The sequence below is a fragment of the Aquarana catesbeiana genome, linkage group LG11 (genome assembly GCF_042186555.1).
Source record: "Aquarana catesbeiana isolate 2022-GZ linkage group LG11, ASM4218655v1, whole genome shotgun sequence".
Classification (NCBI taxonomy): domain Eukaryota; kingdom Metazoa; phylum Chordata; class Amphibia; order Anura; family Ranidae; genus Aquarana; species Aquarana catesbeiana.
In genome coordinates this window covers 203,592,942-203,609,671 of record NC_133334.1, presented here as the reverse complement: position 1 = coordinate 203,609,671, position 16,730 = coordinate 203,592,942, and the positions used below count along the sequence as shown (strand labels likewise).

The 16,730-nt window shown below is 44.9% G+C and overlaps 1 protein-coding gene across 1 annotated transcript in view; it reads left to right on the top strand.

The window, feature by feature from the left end:
• CTSF (cathepsin F) overlaps positions 1–16,730 on the top strand; it is a 192,531-nt gene that overhangs the window by 155,473 nt on the left and 20,328 nt on the right. The window lies entirely within an intron of this gene.

Here is a 16,730-nt window from a genome sequence, read left to right as displayed (position 1 = left end):
AAATCTTCTACCACTAAATGGATTTGTCAAGTGATTGTTCAAGCTTATGGTATAAAGAGGAAAATTCCACCTTTTCATATTAAAGCGCACTCCACCAGGGCTGTTAGTGCTTCCTGGGCAGTGCATCACCAAGCCTCCATGGCTCAAATCTACAAGGCCGCAACTTGGTCTTCAGTCCATACATTTACCAGGTTCTATCAAATAGTTGTAAAAGCTCATGAGGATTTCGCCTTTGGGCGCAGTGTACTGCAGGCTGCAGTATAAGTCCTCTAGTCTCTTAGTGCCCTACTTTTGTTGTGTCTCCCTCCCTTCAGTTGGCATTGCTCTGGGACATCCCACATAGTACTACTATGGCTCTGTGTCCCGTGATGTACGATAAGAAAATAGGATTTTTAAAATGGCAACCCTGTAAAATCATTTTCTTTAAAGTACATCACGGGACACAGAGGTCCCTCCCTTCTTTTTGGTATACACGTGTATTGCTTTGCTACAAAACTGAGGTACTCCCAGTAGTGGGAGTGGTTATAATGGGAGTTGACTTTTTGTCTTAGGGTGTGCCAGTGTCCATCACCTGAAGGTGGCCTATAACCCACATAGTAACTACTATGGCTCTGTGTCCCGTGACGTACTTCAAAGAAAAGGATTTTACAGGTAAGCTGTTTTAAAAATCTTTTTTTTTTTCTCATTTCGGAAGGTCCCCACATAGGACAATCTGCTTTGTGTTCCATCATTACTCAGTGGATCAGGCACATCGTTGTTCAAGTCTGTTTACATGAGAATAATGCACCACCTTTTCATATGTATATCATCAGTGCTTCTTGGACTTATAAGCATCACTCCTCTGTCTCTCAGATTTGCAATGCATTTGCCTGCTCATCTTTTCACACATTCTTAAGTTTTATTAGGTTGATTTTTCATTCTAGTTCATATGCAAGCTTTGGATGTAAGGTCTGCAGACAGGTCTTTAAAAGAGAAGTTTGGGTTTTCTTTTTATTTAAGAATCATGCTTGCCTAGGTGAATGCAGCATCGGTCTCCCTGAGCCACCTGTCCCTCAGTACCTCTAAGACTGAGAACCCAGCGATCAAACACCACCGATTGCTCGTTTCTCACAGCTCCCTGAGCAGAGAGCTGGTGGCTGTCAGTCAGCCGCTCTTTTCTCTACCCCCCTTCCCCTTACTCACTGGAGTACTGGCTGATGAAGGTGGCGGGAGTGGCCAGCTCAGGCTCTCAGCCGCTTGCTGGGAGGCCGAGCCAGGTGCCAGTCCAGGCATGTGGGTGAATCTCTCTCCAAAACGTGCTTTAGTTGTACTGCTTTTCTCCCATCTATCTATCTATCTTGCACCTTTCAGCATTACACATCTGTTTCTCATATTTAAAAGGCTGCTGTCTAGTATGTTCTGTTAACACATTGACTAATTTTTACCAGGTGGATTTTCTGTCCTCCCTTGATGCCACTGGCAAAGTTTTAAGAGAACTCACTCCTGGGTGCCTCCCTTATAACCCTACCTCACTCCACCAGTCCTCAGTTTTGTGCTATTATCTGAAGGTGATGAACCTGAGCTCTGTATCTGTCACATTTCTTAGAATAGATTACAGCTTTAATACAACAATCTTCTCCTTAGGGTTAAAAACACCACACGTCTTCTACTCCATTTCTCAATCTGAGATAGATTTTTGGGTCCTAGAGGGTGCAGACACAGAGTGGTATGAAGAGGATATTGAGGCAGTATTGGAAGAAGCTGTGGACAATTTTTCTTCCCCAGACTGCCACTTTATTGATGAGGGAGCTTAATGTAAAATGCTAACGTTGAAAAGCTCATTGCCTCTGTCTGCAAAAGCCTCAACTTTGTGCAGCCTGACTCTCCTCTGTCTCGCCATGCACCTTTGGGTACAAAGAGACCTTCAAAATCCTGCAAAACCTTCCTTTTTCATAAACTGATAAAATGTGCAGTCTGTGACGATTGCATCACTCCTGAAAGAAGTTTCGCTACCTTCAAAATCTTTTCTGACCTACAGGAAAAAAGAGTTTGCTAAGAAGCAGGCTATTCCTGTAGTTGATTCTGCTGTTTTTATTCTAAACAAACAAACCACTCACTGTACCTATTGAAGATGTTCCTTCTTTTAAAGATTCTGCAGATAGAAAAATTGCAGGTGACTGGACTGGGGCAATGAAGAACCATTTCAATTTCATATTTACAGTTACATAGTTGGTAAGGTTGAATAAAGACACCGGTCCAACCAGTTTAACCTGTAGGTGTGGCTGTATGTATAATGTCTCTACCACTTCCCCTATCCCTGTACATTATGTTCGCTAAGACACTCATCTAAACATTTTTTTATTTTTTTAATTATCAGCATGTCCCGCTAACACCACTGATTGGGGAAGGGAGTACCACAGGCTTACCACTCTAATAGTAAAAAACGCCTATGCAGTCTAAGGTTAAAGGATAAGTTCACCTTTGGGAACATGTTACATGTTCCACCCTTTTTTAGGGTGGAACATGTAACCTGTTCCCACTCCTGCAGCATCTCCTTGATCCACTGCATCTAGTGACAGCAAGCGGGGGATCTTCTCCCCCTGCTCATTGTTACTGTTTTTTTTTTTTTAATCAAAAATAAAGTTTATTGAGTATAAACAGTCATATAGGATATTTAACGTTCAGGAAGAAGAACAAATCTTTTGGTGCAGGTGGCACCCAACAGTAAACAAAATTAAACAATAACAAAAAGAAAAAAGAAAGAGAAGAAAAAAAAAAAAAAAAAGGAAAAAAGGGATTTTTCCCATCTCTTTTTCCCATATGGCATGTTGCAATGGCAATGAGCTATGTGAATAATACTTGAGGTATACAAGGTATGGCTTCCTGCCTGCCCCATAGGCGCCGGCAATATTGCCTCGTGGTAAGTAAACATAGTAAATTGGTTAAGGTGCATTCTGACTCAATCAGAACAAGTGGAAGAGTCATCGACCCATCTGTCCCATATTTTATGGAATTTGCTCGGGCATCCACGATGTGTGTAGAGAGCTTTTTTGTATGGAAGGGTGAGATTAACTGCCCTTTTCCAGTGTTGTATGGTGGGAGATGCAGCCCTGAGTCAAAGGCGGGCTATTTACATTCTGGCTGTGAAGAGTGTTTCATGGAGAAAAGTGGACAAATATTTCTGTTCCTCGGGGATGGGGAGAAGGCCAAGCAGGCATTGGCGTGGGCATAGTGTCAAGGGGGAACCCATGTGGTCGTGGAGGAATTTGACAACTTGCGACCAGTACTGTTGAATGGGTGGACAGGTCCAGATTAAGTGGTAAAAGGTGCTGTCTATGCTGCCGCATCTGGGACATGTTGGGGTGGTATCTGGCTTGTACTTGTTTAAGCGGGAGGGAGCGAAGTAAGATCTGTGGAGGATATAGAGGTGCGTAAGGCGGTCTGAAAGTTTGGGGGACACTTTTCTGCATGAGCCCAGTACCTCCTCCCACTCCTTGTCCTCCATCCCCCCACATCGCCCTCCCAACTGGACTTTACTCGGTACGCCTGCGAGGTGGTACTTGGTAAAAGGAGTTGGTTGTATAGGGTGGAAATTAGTTTCTTGGGGTCCTCACCGAGAAGCACACCCGCTAGAGGATCTAGCTCCATGACGGGGAATGAATCACTGAATTGAGTCTGGAGGGCATGTCGGACCTGGAGAAAGCAAAATAGCATATAGTAGGGTAAGTTGAATTCATCTTTGAGGGCCTGAAACGTCTTTACTGCGCTGTCATCTATGAACTGGGAAAGGTAAATGACTCTACAAAGTATCCACAGCTTGTGATCAGGGATACTCATCAGTTCGGGTAATTGAGGGTTAGCCCAGAGCGGTGTGTGAGCGTGTAAGGAAGAAGCCCCTGTGATGGTTTGTGCAATTTGCCAAATTTTGCGGTGGTGGTTTAGCATATTACATCCATGCCCTAGGCAGGGAGAACCGCGGTGTCCACAAAAGAGTAGCTGGAATGGATGAGCCACAACATCAGTGACCGATGTGCACACCAATGTGGAGTAGCGTAGCTTATCATGACGGTTGAGATAGTAGAAATGGGATAATTGGGAAGCAATGTAGTAGGATGTCAGGTCGGGAAGGGCCGTGCCCCCCAGATGCACAGGGCGCTTCAGAGTCAGCCATGAGAGTTTGTGCCGGGAGGAACCCCAAACAAATGTGTTAAGGATAGATTCCATATTTTTAAACATGCGGGCTGGGATGTACAAAGGGGAGTGCCAGAATAAATAGAGCAATTTGGGGAGGAGGATCATTTTGATTAAGTTTATGCGGCCCATAATTCCCAGAGGGAGTCTGGACCAGATTTGTGTTTTATTTTTAAGGAGATTGTAAATCGGTTCGATATTGAGGGGTATATATTCAGGGAGGGAGCGTGAGCATTGTATACCTAAATATTTAAAACTACTAGTCCTTACTAGGGGAAGGGCCGTCTCTTCAGGCATAGGGGCAGAAAGGTCGATGGGGAGTATTAGGGATTAGGCCCAATTGATTTGCAGCCCAGAAAAGTTCCTGAATCGCTGAATCAGGTGTAATGCCGCTGTCAGGGAGGGGCCTGCGTCCTCTAGATATAGAAGCATATCGTCTGCGTAAAGACTAAGTACTTCGGTCACTTGTCCAAGGCAGAGGCCCTTGATGTCAGGATGTGCCCTAATGGCAATAGCCAAGGGCTCCACGGCTAACGCGTACAGGAGCGGGGATATGGGGCATCCCTGGCGGGTTCCACGGGTGAGGGGAAAAGCGTCAGATATCTTGCCGTTGACCTGAATCCGGGCGGTGGGAGCCTGGTATAGGAGTTGGAGCCACCTGATAAAATTAGGCCCAAAGCCGAATCTGCGAAGACATTCCCACAGGTAGCTCCACTCCACTGAGTCAAACGCCTTAGCGGCCTCCAGGCTAACCACCACCCTGGACCCGACATTGTCATGTGTGGCTTGGAGGTTCATGAACAGTCACCGAAGGTTGAATGCTGTGTTTTTGTTAGGCATGAAGCCGGTCTGGTCAGCGTGTATGAGACTCAATATCACTTTGTTGAGACGTAGGGCAAGAATCTTTGCTAGTATTTTAACGTCCAATTGTAGAAGGGAGATGGGGCGATATGATTCAGGGTATAAAGGATCTTTGACTGGTTCTGTGGTGAGGACAATAAGGGCTTCGTTCATAGAATGTGGGAGGATGTTAGCGTCAAAGATGTGAGAATATAAGGACTGTAACTTAGGGAGGAGAACCTCTTTGAAGTGGGAGTAGAACTCCAGGGGCAGGCCATCCGAGCCGGGGGCCTTGGATGCAGGGAGGCTCGCCAGTGCCTCCTGAATGCATTCCTCGGTGATGGGTGCCTCAAGAAGCTCAAGTTGGGATGCAGTAAGAGAGGGAAAGTCTACCGTCTGTAAGAGGGAGCGCAGTGCGTCCTGGGAGTGGTTGGCCTTGGATGTGTATAAGTCCGCGTAAAATCGCCTAAATTCCTGAACTACCTGTGCAGAGTCAGTGATTATGGATCCAGACTCCGAGCGGAGCTGAACCACCACCGGGGGGCTATGATCCAAGTGGGCCATGTAAGCCAAAAGCTTCCCGGCCCGCTCACCGTGCTCGAATATTTTCTGTTTACTGAAATACATTCCTCTTTTTGCTTTTTCAAAGTGTAAGTGGTCTGTGAGCCTAGATTGTAAGCGAAGTTGTGCACAATTAGAGGGCGAGGGGTCTGCGAGGAAGAGCTGTTCGAGTGAGCCTAACCGTTCCTCAGCCTGCTGCAAGAGGATTTTAGAGGAGGCTTTGTGTCTGTTGACCCTCGTGGAGAGGATTGAACGGGCGTGTAGTTTGAATGCCTCCCACACAAGCCCGACCTACGCCGGAGAGGAAATAATAGGTCCATTTTCGCTGTATGGCCTCCAGATCTGGGAGAACTGTGAGCCAGAAAGGGTTCAGTCTCCACATGCGGGTCGGAGGGGCCGAGGGTAGGCGGAGGGTGATCCAGTAGGGTGAATGGTCAGATAGGATCCTGGCCCCGAATCCCGCTTCAAGGAGGTCCGGGATTGGGGCAGAGGAAACCAGGATCATGTCTCTGCGGGACATGGCGGTCTGTAAGGGGGTGAAGCACGAGAATGCGGCTGTGGTGGAGTGTTTGAGTCTCCAGGAGTCCGACATTGCGAACTCCTGGAGGAATCTCCCAAACCTAGTTGGTGTGGGGTGGGTGTTGTACCAGGTGGGTGATGTCTATCAAGGGAAGGATCTATGACCATATTAAAGTCACCAATCCATATGGCAGGCACTGCAGGATGCTGAGCCATAAAAGCCAATCCATCCTTCAGAGCAGCAAACTGAAATGGTGGGGGAATGTAAAAAGCTAAAATCAATACCTCAAGCCCCCCAATAGTGGCGTGTAGGAATAGGTACCTGCCCTGCTGATCTGACCGCAGATTGTGGAGTTGGAATTGGACAGTTTTAGCAATTATAATGGCAACCCCTCTCGAGTTGTTAGTGTACGGGGCTTGGTAAATCCAGCCCATCCAAGGCTTTTTGAGTGCCAGCTGTAATTGGCCCGTAATGTGGGTCTCAACAAGAATGGATATGTCCGCCCGCATTTGTTTGAGGTGGGAGAGGACGGCCAGGCATTTGGGCTTAGCTCGCAGCCCCCGCACATTCCAGGTGACCAACTTTATAGATGCCATATTTTCAGTGGAAATATGAGAGCAAGCGGCCAGATCAGAGGGAGCAAACCACCCCCACATCCACAACAGTTCAGATGCCCGTATACAGGGATATGCATAGAGACAATTGCATTACAATTTATGTGCTGGGTCACTGCTGGTGGGATCGCAGGAGTCGCAAAGCAACTGCGCAAGACCAGCGGCGAGCCATACCATGAAAAACCCAAATGACCACAGTACATTACAGACAACATTATGAAAAGTGCAACATTGGGTGTAACAGATATCGTATTGATGCGAAATAAAAAGAGAAAAGGAGAAAAATAACTAAAACCGGAGAAACCTTGAACCTTGCCAACACTGGACCAGCATGGCTTAACAAACTTGTGACAGTCCTTCACGGCCGTGGGGACTGTGGCTGGCCAGGGAAACAATTCTTGAGGGGGCAGCGAGGCGCACCAATGTAGAGGTAGTGGTGCAGTCCCGGCTGTCCCTGGGGGTGAACAAAAGTCATGAGAAGTGCAGTTCGATGCTATGGTTATCAGCATTGGAGTACTTGGGTAAGAGCGAACCTCATGCTCCTATGTGGCAGGGCACAAATATTTTGTGGGGACTCGGGGCAAGACTTCAGATGTTGAAAATGACGACAAGTCCAGGACATGTCTGGTAGAGGAGAAGGATGGCAGGACGCATATAATAAGCGCCAAAGGAGCATAAACAAAATGGAAGGGGAGGCGGGAGGGGGTAGGTATGCAATAAAATGTGACTCACTGGAAGTAAGGATATCATCAGGAATGAAGATCTCGGATTCCTTGTACCCAATCTTGTTGCCGTAAGGGAGGAAGTCTGAGGAGTTAAGATGGTGCAGCTGCATCTTGTCGCTCCAGCCATGGAATAATCGCGGAGGGGTCCTCAAAGAAGTGGGCTTTTCCATCCCGGATCACTCGTAGGCATGCTGGAAACAGCATGGCGTATGGGAGGTGGCGGCAGCGTAGCTGGCGCTTGGCTTCTGTGAATTGTGCCCGCTTCTTTTGAACCTCAGCGGAAAAATCCGGGTAGACCGCAATGTGCTTGTCTCCAAAGGGGATGTTGCCTTTTTCGCGGGTGAGGCGAAGAATTGTGTTGCGGTAGTTAAGGAGCTTTGCAATGAAAGTTCGCGGGGGGGCTCCGGGCGACGGGGGTCTCGCAGCCAGCCGATGCGCCTGCTCCACCACAAACGTAGATGAGAATGCCTCCCTGCCATAGTTGGTGATGAGGAGATTCTCCAAAAATGTAGGTGGATCCATTCCCTCCGCTCTCTCCGGCAGTCCTACAAAGCGGAGGTTGCAGCGTCAGAGTCTGTTCTCCATGTCGTCCTGTTTACTGAGGACGACATTTAGCTGATATTGAAGCCTTTTGGTTGTAACCTGTAGTGGAGAGATGTCGTCCTCCGCCTGCCCAATCCTACGCTCCGTTTCAGACATCCTCTCTCGCACCTTGTGAATATCCTGGCGGATCAAAGAAATATCGATCTTAACCTCTTCTATTTTAGAGGTAAGGGTGGTCTGGCAGAGGGAGACGGCCTCGAGAATGCGTGCTGTGTCGCCTGTGAGAGGAGCCTCCTCCGTAGCCGAGGGCGCGGTGCCATCTTCCCCAGCCGCGTCCCGCTCCTCGTGGCGATATTTGTCCAGTTTTGCCAGCACTCCCAGGGCTCGTTTCGGAGGTGACATGGGCACGGCGGGTAGGCTGTCAGATGAGGGTGTTGTATGCCAGATAGAAGGGGTGGAAGTGTCCCAAAGGATCGGTGTAAAGGATATCGTTATGCTGGAGCTCTTAGTCTGCACTCCCTAATCCATGCAGCTTCAGGCCATGCTCCTCGTTGTTACTGTTTTAAGAAAAACACGGTGGGTCAGGGCACCAACCGCCCAGCCGCATCATTAATTCAAAGAGCTCTGTGCATGGGAAACTACAAGTACCGGGCGGCACAGTGGTGTAGTGGATAGCACTTTCGCCTTGCAGTAAGAAGGGCCGCTGGTTCGAGTTTGAATCCCAACCACGACACTACCTGCCTGGAGTTTGTATGTTCTCCCTATGCCTGCGTGGGTTTCCTCCGGGTACTCCGGTTTCCTCCCACACTCCAAAGACATGCTGGTAGGTTAATTGGATCCTGTCTAAATTGTCCCTAGTATGTATGAATGAGTTAGGGACCTTAGATTGTAAGCTCCTTGAGGGTAGGGACTGATGTGAATGTACAATGTATATGTAAAGCGCTGCGTAAATTGATGACGCTATATAAGTACCTGAAATAAATAAAATAAATAAATAAGTACCGATAGCCTTTTCTCAATGAACTACCAGGGCACTGTTAAGCTCTCTGGGTAGTTCATTGTCTCTTGCCGTCAGTGTCTATCTGCCTGCCTGTACGAGCAGACAGGTACACTGACAACTCTGCAGCAGTCCTGCATGGCACCTGCGATCTGCTGATCTGCAGGCTTCTAGTAAAAAAAAACAACAAATGCACTTTTTTTTACCTGCAAAAAGATGTTCATTTATTTTATTTTTTTTAAAGGTGAACTTATCCTTTAAACTGCTTTTCGTCCAACTTCATCAAGTGGCCACATGTCTCTTTAAGTAGAAATATGTGTTTCTGGGAATGGTGTAAGGAACTGCCAACATCCTAAAATATATAAAGGTGTGCATAGCACTAGAATAATCCCCTTGGACTTTAAAAGCAGAAAGTTAAGTTGTAAACAGTAGAATTAGTTTAAAAGGCAGTGACGCCATTTTAATTAATACAAAGCATGATCAAACGGGCAAACATAGCCCTACAATAATAAAAACAAAATATACCTATACATAGAATATATATTGCACAATGAAAAATTGCAATCAAATCCAGTTGGTACAGGTATTCCCATGAGCTGCCAGAGTCATGCTGTGGTCAGTACAAAAGATATCCTATAGCACCCAACATGTTTTGGTATTATTGCTGTATATTCCTTCTTCAGGGAGGTTTAAATTCTGGGTGATTGTAGTTTCTGAAATATAGAGAAAATTACTAATAGTCACATTGCAACACATTAGGAGCAGGACAATTAATTTGAGTTCAAGGTATACTCATAGCTAATGATATACGGTACTTACATGAAAGACAAAGAACAAAATATAGTTGCAGGACAAGCTAATGGATGGAAAAATATTCTCAAAATGGCTGAGCAGACCAGCACAAGCCCACCGTGTGAACAGACACGCAGCCACCGCAAAGCAAACAGATATGCATCCACAAGAAGTGCCCCATGGACTACACCAGCAAAAAAATATCTATAAATGTATAGCCATCTGCAACCAAGAAAAAAAGTAGTAAAATGGTTGTAGTTAAAAAGTAAACTAAATTAGCATAGAACATAGACAGGAGGAACAGATAGACACAGACCTCCCATCAGAAAAAAGTTCTTTACCTTTGAACAGCTTAGCATCCACAGATATCCACTCTAGCAGGGCTCAAATGAGACTGACATGCAGTGTGTTGAAACTGTGATTATATATGTGTTCACACTGAGGGAGCCAAGCCCCAGTGGGAGGAGTGCTGGATGTTTGGCGCCAACAGCTGCTAATGGAGCAGCTGGTGCCAAACCTAGGATGCTTCTCCGAGGCAAAGGCAAGCGGCGTAGACCTAGGCCGGTTCCTGACGCTGCTGCAATTGCACCAGGTTCCCCCTTGGCCCTTTTTTGGGGAGGAGCTTCTCTTGTACCCTGTCCGTGCCGCTTTGACTGCTGCGGCTAGGGGACTCTCCACTGGCAATGCGCCGATGTGTGATGTCATCACACGCCGTTGCCTCGGAGAAGCGTCCTAGGTTTGGCATCAGCTGGTATTCCCATGAGCTGCCAGAGTCATGCTGTGGTTGGTACAAAAGGTATCATGTAGCACCCAACACGTTTCAGAATTATTGCTGTATATTCCTTCTTCAGGGGATTTTAAATTCTGGGTGATTGTATTTTCTGAAATATAGAGAAAATTACTAATAGTCACATTGCAACACATTATGTGAGCAGGACCATCACTTTGATAAAGTAATTCAAGGTATAATCATAGCTAATGATATACTTACATAAAAGACAAAGAACAACATATAGTTGCAGGACAAGCTAATGGATTAAAGATATTCTCAAAATGGCCGAGCAGACAAGCCCACCGTGTACCAACTGGGTTTGATTGCAATTTTTCATTGTGCAATATATATTCCATGTATACGTATATTTTGTTTTTATTATTGTAGGGCTATGTTTGCCCGTTTGATCATGCTTTGTATTAATTAAAGTGGCATCACTGCCTTTTAAACTAATTCTACTGTTTACTACTTAACTTTCTGCCTTTAAAGTCCAAGGGGATTATTCTAGTGCTATGCACACATTTCTCCATGTCTTTTAAGCAACCTGAGACTGAATAGTTTTCTCCCTATTCTAGAATCACCATTTAGTTATTTGTATATTGCAATCATATCTCCTCTCAAGCATCTCTTCTCTAGGGAAAACAAGTTTAATGTGTGTGTAACCATTTTTCATAACTGAGATCCTCCAGCCCCTTCTTCCTATTCCTGCTTGCTTACTGATCACAAGGCTCACTGCTTTCACTCATTGATCATGCAGCTCCCAGCGCCCTCTCCTCCTGCTCCTGCTCACAGTACCTCTGTACAACCAGTGCCTCAGTACTAAGTGATACAGTTACCCACGGAGCCTCAGTCTTCACAGTGCCCTTGTCGCAATGGCTCCGTGCTCACAATTCCCCAACTCACAGTGCTGGAAGTTACAGTGCCCCTCATTTCTTACAGTGCCCCTGTTACTCTGACTCGGTGCCCCAGTTATTCACAGTGCCCCAAGTTACTCACAGTTACCCCTATTTACACGCACTGACTCACAACCCACAGTGCCCAACAACCAGCAGAGCCTTCCATGATTCACACCACTTTCACGCCTCTCCCTGGTTCCTACTCAGCTCTGTCCCAGCAGCTCCTCTCTGCCCTTATAGTGAGACCTCACAGCATTTCCAGGGCCTCCCTCTCACATTCTAACTTCTGCCTCTCACATCCTAGCTTCTGCCTCTCACGTCCTAGCTTCCGCCTCTCCTGTTCTAGCCTCCACCTCTCGTACTGTTACAGAGCAAATAAAGCAATTGCCTTCTGTTCTGCTGTTTTTTGAGTGGATGCCCTTGAACATATTATGAAAAAAATTTTCATAATAGCTCTAATCTCTATTCACATGCACAGAATTTTATGGTTAAAAGCTTGGACAACTGAAGCTGCCTGCAAAAGGTGCCTCACACGTATGCCTTTCCAAGGAAGATGTCTGTTTGGTGATGCACTTGACCAAATAATCACAGGTGGGAAGGTTTTAATTCCACAGTGGAAAATCCCCAAACACCCTTCTCAGGAGTTTCTGGTGCCTCTAAATGCACAACACCTGCCCACTCTAATCAGGCTTCAACTTCAAGACCTAAGTTCAGACCTTCCTTTTGTTGCAAAGCTTAGCTTAAATAGGCCTTCTCCAATGTCCTCTTCACAATGTGGGTGAGCCCCAACTCCTAGAAGTGGGGGGGGGGGGGGCAGCATCTATTACAGTTTGCGTTTCTCTGGGTCACAAATGTCCCAATCCTGTGGTTTTGATCAGTGGTTTCAAAGTTCAAAACTTGACCCCCTCACTGCTTTCTTTTTCAAATTGGCCCAAAAACTGCCCATGGACAGTTAGATTTGCAGAATGCCCTGAGCTATCTCTTGTCCCAGGAAGTCATTGTGCCAGTACCACCACAAGACAGGTTCATAGGATTCTACTTAAACTACTGTTTACGGTACTAAAGCCTATTGGGGCTATTCGTCCTGTTCTGGGCTTAAAATCCCTCAACAGATCCCTTTAAATTCCAAAATTTCGCATGGAATCTGCAAGGTCAGTAAATGCCTCTCTGAGAGGGAATAGAGAGGGGAATACGTGGCATCTGCAAACATCCAAGATGTCTATCTGCATATTCCCACTTACCTGCATCATCAGCAATTTCTGCACATCACTTCCAGTTTGGTGTACTGCTCTTTAGCCTACCCTCTGCTTGTTCACAAAAATCTTAGTAACCTCTGCTTGCCCTTCTCAGAACTCCATCCAAGGTACAGGCAATCTAGGCAATCTTCTTCTAAAGGATTCATCTCCCTGCCAGCTATCATAAAATGTCCACAGGACAGTTCAGATGCTCCAGGCTTTCGGTTGGGTGATAAGTTTCAACATATTTGCTCTCCAGCCTTTCCTTCGCCTGTTCTGGACACATCCCTAGCACATGGTTGGGAATTGAAATCCAAGAGACATCTTGTTATGAGATTCTCCGTTGTTCTCCATAAGAGTTCTAGGCCTAATGGTAGCCTCCTTTTAGGCAGTACCATTTGCCCAATTCCATTCAAGAACTCTCCAACTAAACATCTTGTTGACATGAAAAAAGCAGGTTCCTTCTCTCAATTTATGCTTTCTCCTATCCAACCACTGTCCAAGGAACATAGTTGCAGGAGGAAACCAAGTTTTCCCAAGTTTCAACAAACAATGCCATGATTGTGGCCTACATCAACTATCATGGAGACACCAGAAGTCCGCTGCCATGAAGGAAGCAAACCAGATATTTTCATGGACAGAAACCCACTGTTCAGTGATCTCTGTGGTCCATATCCCAGGAGTCTCCAACTGGAAAGCAGCTTACTGCAGCCTCCACTGCCTGGTTTAAGGGGAATGGACCCTTCATTCAGATGTTTTCACTCTGATATGCCAAAAATCTGGGATTCCAGATATGGACATCCTAGTCTTTAGTTTCAACAACAAACTACGTCTGTTTGTGGCCAGAACCAGGGATCTTCTAGCTCCAGTCCCTGATGTCTTAATAATCCCCTGGTGTCAGTTCAGGCTAGTTTACACTTTCCCTCCAATGCAAATTTTGCCGTGTCTGCTCAAAAAAATAGAACAAGAGAGGAAAAAGATGATTCTAATTGCACCACACTGGCCCAGAGGAACCTGGTACACAGATATACTCAGAATTCTATCAGACAGCTACCGCTTCATTAAGACGAACCTTGCAAGAAACTCCCTGGTTCAAAATCCACCATCATGCAATTGATAAAGAATTTGAGCTTACATTCTCAACACAAGTCCTTTATGCTCTCCTTCAACAAAATCAGTGGCCATACTTATACTTTTTAGGGTGGTATAATGGAAAAATAAGGCATCACTAACCTTGTAGCTGCAACCACTGTGGAGTAATTCATCCTCATTTTTTACAGAAGTACTTTTAGTTTTCACTTCAGCAGCTCAGCTTACCCTGCTCCCTCCCATCAGTGTTTTGACAACTTTCAAATCTGTAATCTGCAGATTGCTGAGAACCAACTTTACTAATTCTATGGTGGCCTTTGAAGCTGCAGAGGACACTGAGGGTTTGTTTTAAAGCACATTTACTGTTAAGAATATGTGAACATTTGTCCATAGGCTGGATACAGTTGTACTTTACAGGTATGATGTCAGATTCATTGTTCACTTTACCTGGACAATGAGCACGGCAACTTTGATAAGATTTAACATTGCTTTATCCAATGCCTTACTGAATAAGCCTGAAGGCATGTGCTGTTTCCACAGTTTCTCAATAATAAACAACACAATATCTGTACCTATACAAACATAAGAATATTATAAAGATGATATTTTTGCTGTTTCTTTATTAAAGAAAACCTGTCACAAGAGCAACATGAAAGCCACCACTGCTCTCCTACTAAAAATTATATCTGCCTGGCCCTTACATAGACTCTCTGGCTTCAGTAATTTCAGTCACTGGCTTTGGCCTTTTTTAACTTTACTGATCTGCAAAGGGATTCTGTGTCATTAACTTAAAAGAAAATTCCAGTTCTACTTTAAATTTAAGTAGTTAGTTTGGGCCAAAGTGGCCCAAACAAATTAATTTATAGCCCGGCTCTAAGTCTGTTTTAGCGTATCTACACCGTTCAGGAGAAGCTTTGTTTGTTTTTCTAAAAACAATGAATTTAAGGCTTTCATTGATTGGCTGAGGTAGTGATTATGACATCATACACCAACCTTTTCTACTTTGGCCAATCAGAGGAATCATTGTATTTGAAAAAAATACAAGGTTACTACTGAATAGCTGAGATGTCTGCTAGAGGAGAATTTGTAAAGCTGTCAGACCACAACTTCGCTCACTGTAGGTAGCAAATGTTACTATATACTATTGCAGCAGCCTCAGTGGTCAGACCATTCTGATATGGAAATAGTTCATTTTGGCCAACTTGGCCCAGGACAGCTTTTTAAACTGACAGTAAACCCCCATTATTTTTTTTAGCACTTTTAGCTGAATAAATTACTTGCTGAGTATAAAACTTTCTTTGAATCCATGCCTATATTCCAGTTTAAGCTAGTGCTATGACTGCTGCCACAGGTTTCCTGTTTTAGGGTGGTTCCTTTCTCTTGCAGTATCCTATGGAGCCTCCCTTGCATGCAGGAACTAGAGTTGTCTCCCTACACCGTTTAAGTCAATGGAGAAACGCAGAACCTTGCAGCCTAGAATGGCATGGCATGGCACTCCCCTGCTCCTCCCTCCTCCTTTACCACTAGCTCCTCCAAGCTAGCAGACTGACAGGAGACTGTCTACTGTTAAAGCTTTCCTGTGAAGGACACAAGTTCAGGGAAGCAGCACCGAGCAAGTAGGAGCCAGCAACATTGCAATGTGTAAACTGCAAATGCTGGTGTAAGAATTTTAAAAGTTGTCCTATTTTTTACTTTGTGCTTAATGTGTTAAGCTAAAAGCACTTAGAATTTAATACTACTTTAAAGTGAACTTGGAATTTTCTTTTAAAGTATCAGAACCCAAGGGTCAGAATAAAGGACCGGAAACTATCATTTTTTAAAAGAAGGTCGGGGAAAAAACAGCACCTGCATTGTTCTCATAACAGGTTCCCTTGTATGAAGAGTAGAGCATGTACAACATTCTAGTATTCTTATTGCATGAATGTATGATTTTGCGTGTTCATCTAGAATAAGAAATTAATTAAAGCATATAAATTATATAATTTTGCTTTTGATAACATCAGATTTGTCAAATTGATGGAGGTGGGCTTATTTTCAGTCAGCTGATGAACTTGTTCATCTGTAGCCCTCAATCCTCTGTGTGTTTTTATGATAAATATGGATTTTCCTTGTGAGTAGGAACATGTATTGCATATCTTCTTCAAATATTTTTTGAATGCATTGTTTATTCTTTTACTCTAGTTTAGTTTAGTGTCCTGCACAGTTTATTTTAAGGCCTCGTACTAGAAGCTTTTTGAGCTGCTTCTAGGGCTGTCTGGGTTTTTTCTTTTTTTCCTTCCTCTAAACACCCCTGCATGTTAGCCTTAGTGTCCATAGGAGTTTGGAGGCAGGAAAAAAAACTCACTGCCAGTGCATCCAGGAGCAGCAGAGTTTTGGTAGAAAAAACTCTTGATGCTTTTAAACAGGTAAACAAACGTTAACTCTAGGTGTATTTAGCATTTGAGCGTTAATTTGTTTCAGTGGCCAGAATAAATGATTGTTCTGGCCAATTAAATGAATTCACACCCAAGCCCTTGACACCTCTAAACCCGCCTTAATGTGTTACCACACTTTTTCGTATTTTTTCTGCCAAAACAGTGCTGCCAGGAGGAAAGGCTTCTAGGAGAGTAGTCAAAACTTTGTGTGTGCATGAGGTCTACATGTACTTTCAAAGTGCTCTTATTCGCCCTGCCTAGCCCTTCTGACCCTCCTCATTCCACCCATGGCTTCAGTGTTTGCATACTCTGGGAAAGATCTTGTTAGCTTACTGCACTTGTGCAGTGAGCCCTTATAGGCGTCAACAAGGCTATCTTCCAAGCATCTCCAGTCTCAGGACACAGCCCTAGACAAGTCGATGGGAGCTCACTGCGCAGGCACAGTCAGCTTTAAGGAAAAAATTAATCCGGAGGATTCAAAAATCTGAGTATACTGTGCTTCTCCTACCCTTACTAAGTAAGCAACTGTGTGTTGGGCACCTGTGGCTTAGGCCAGAAAGGC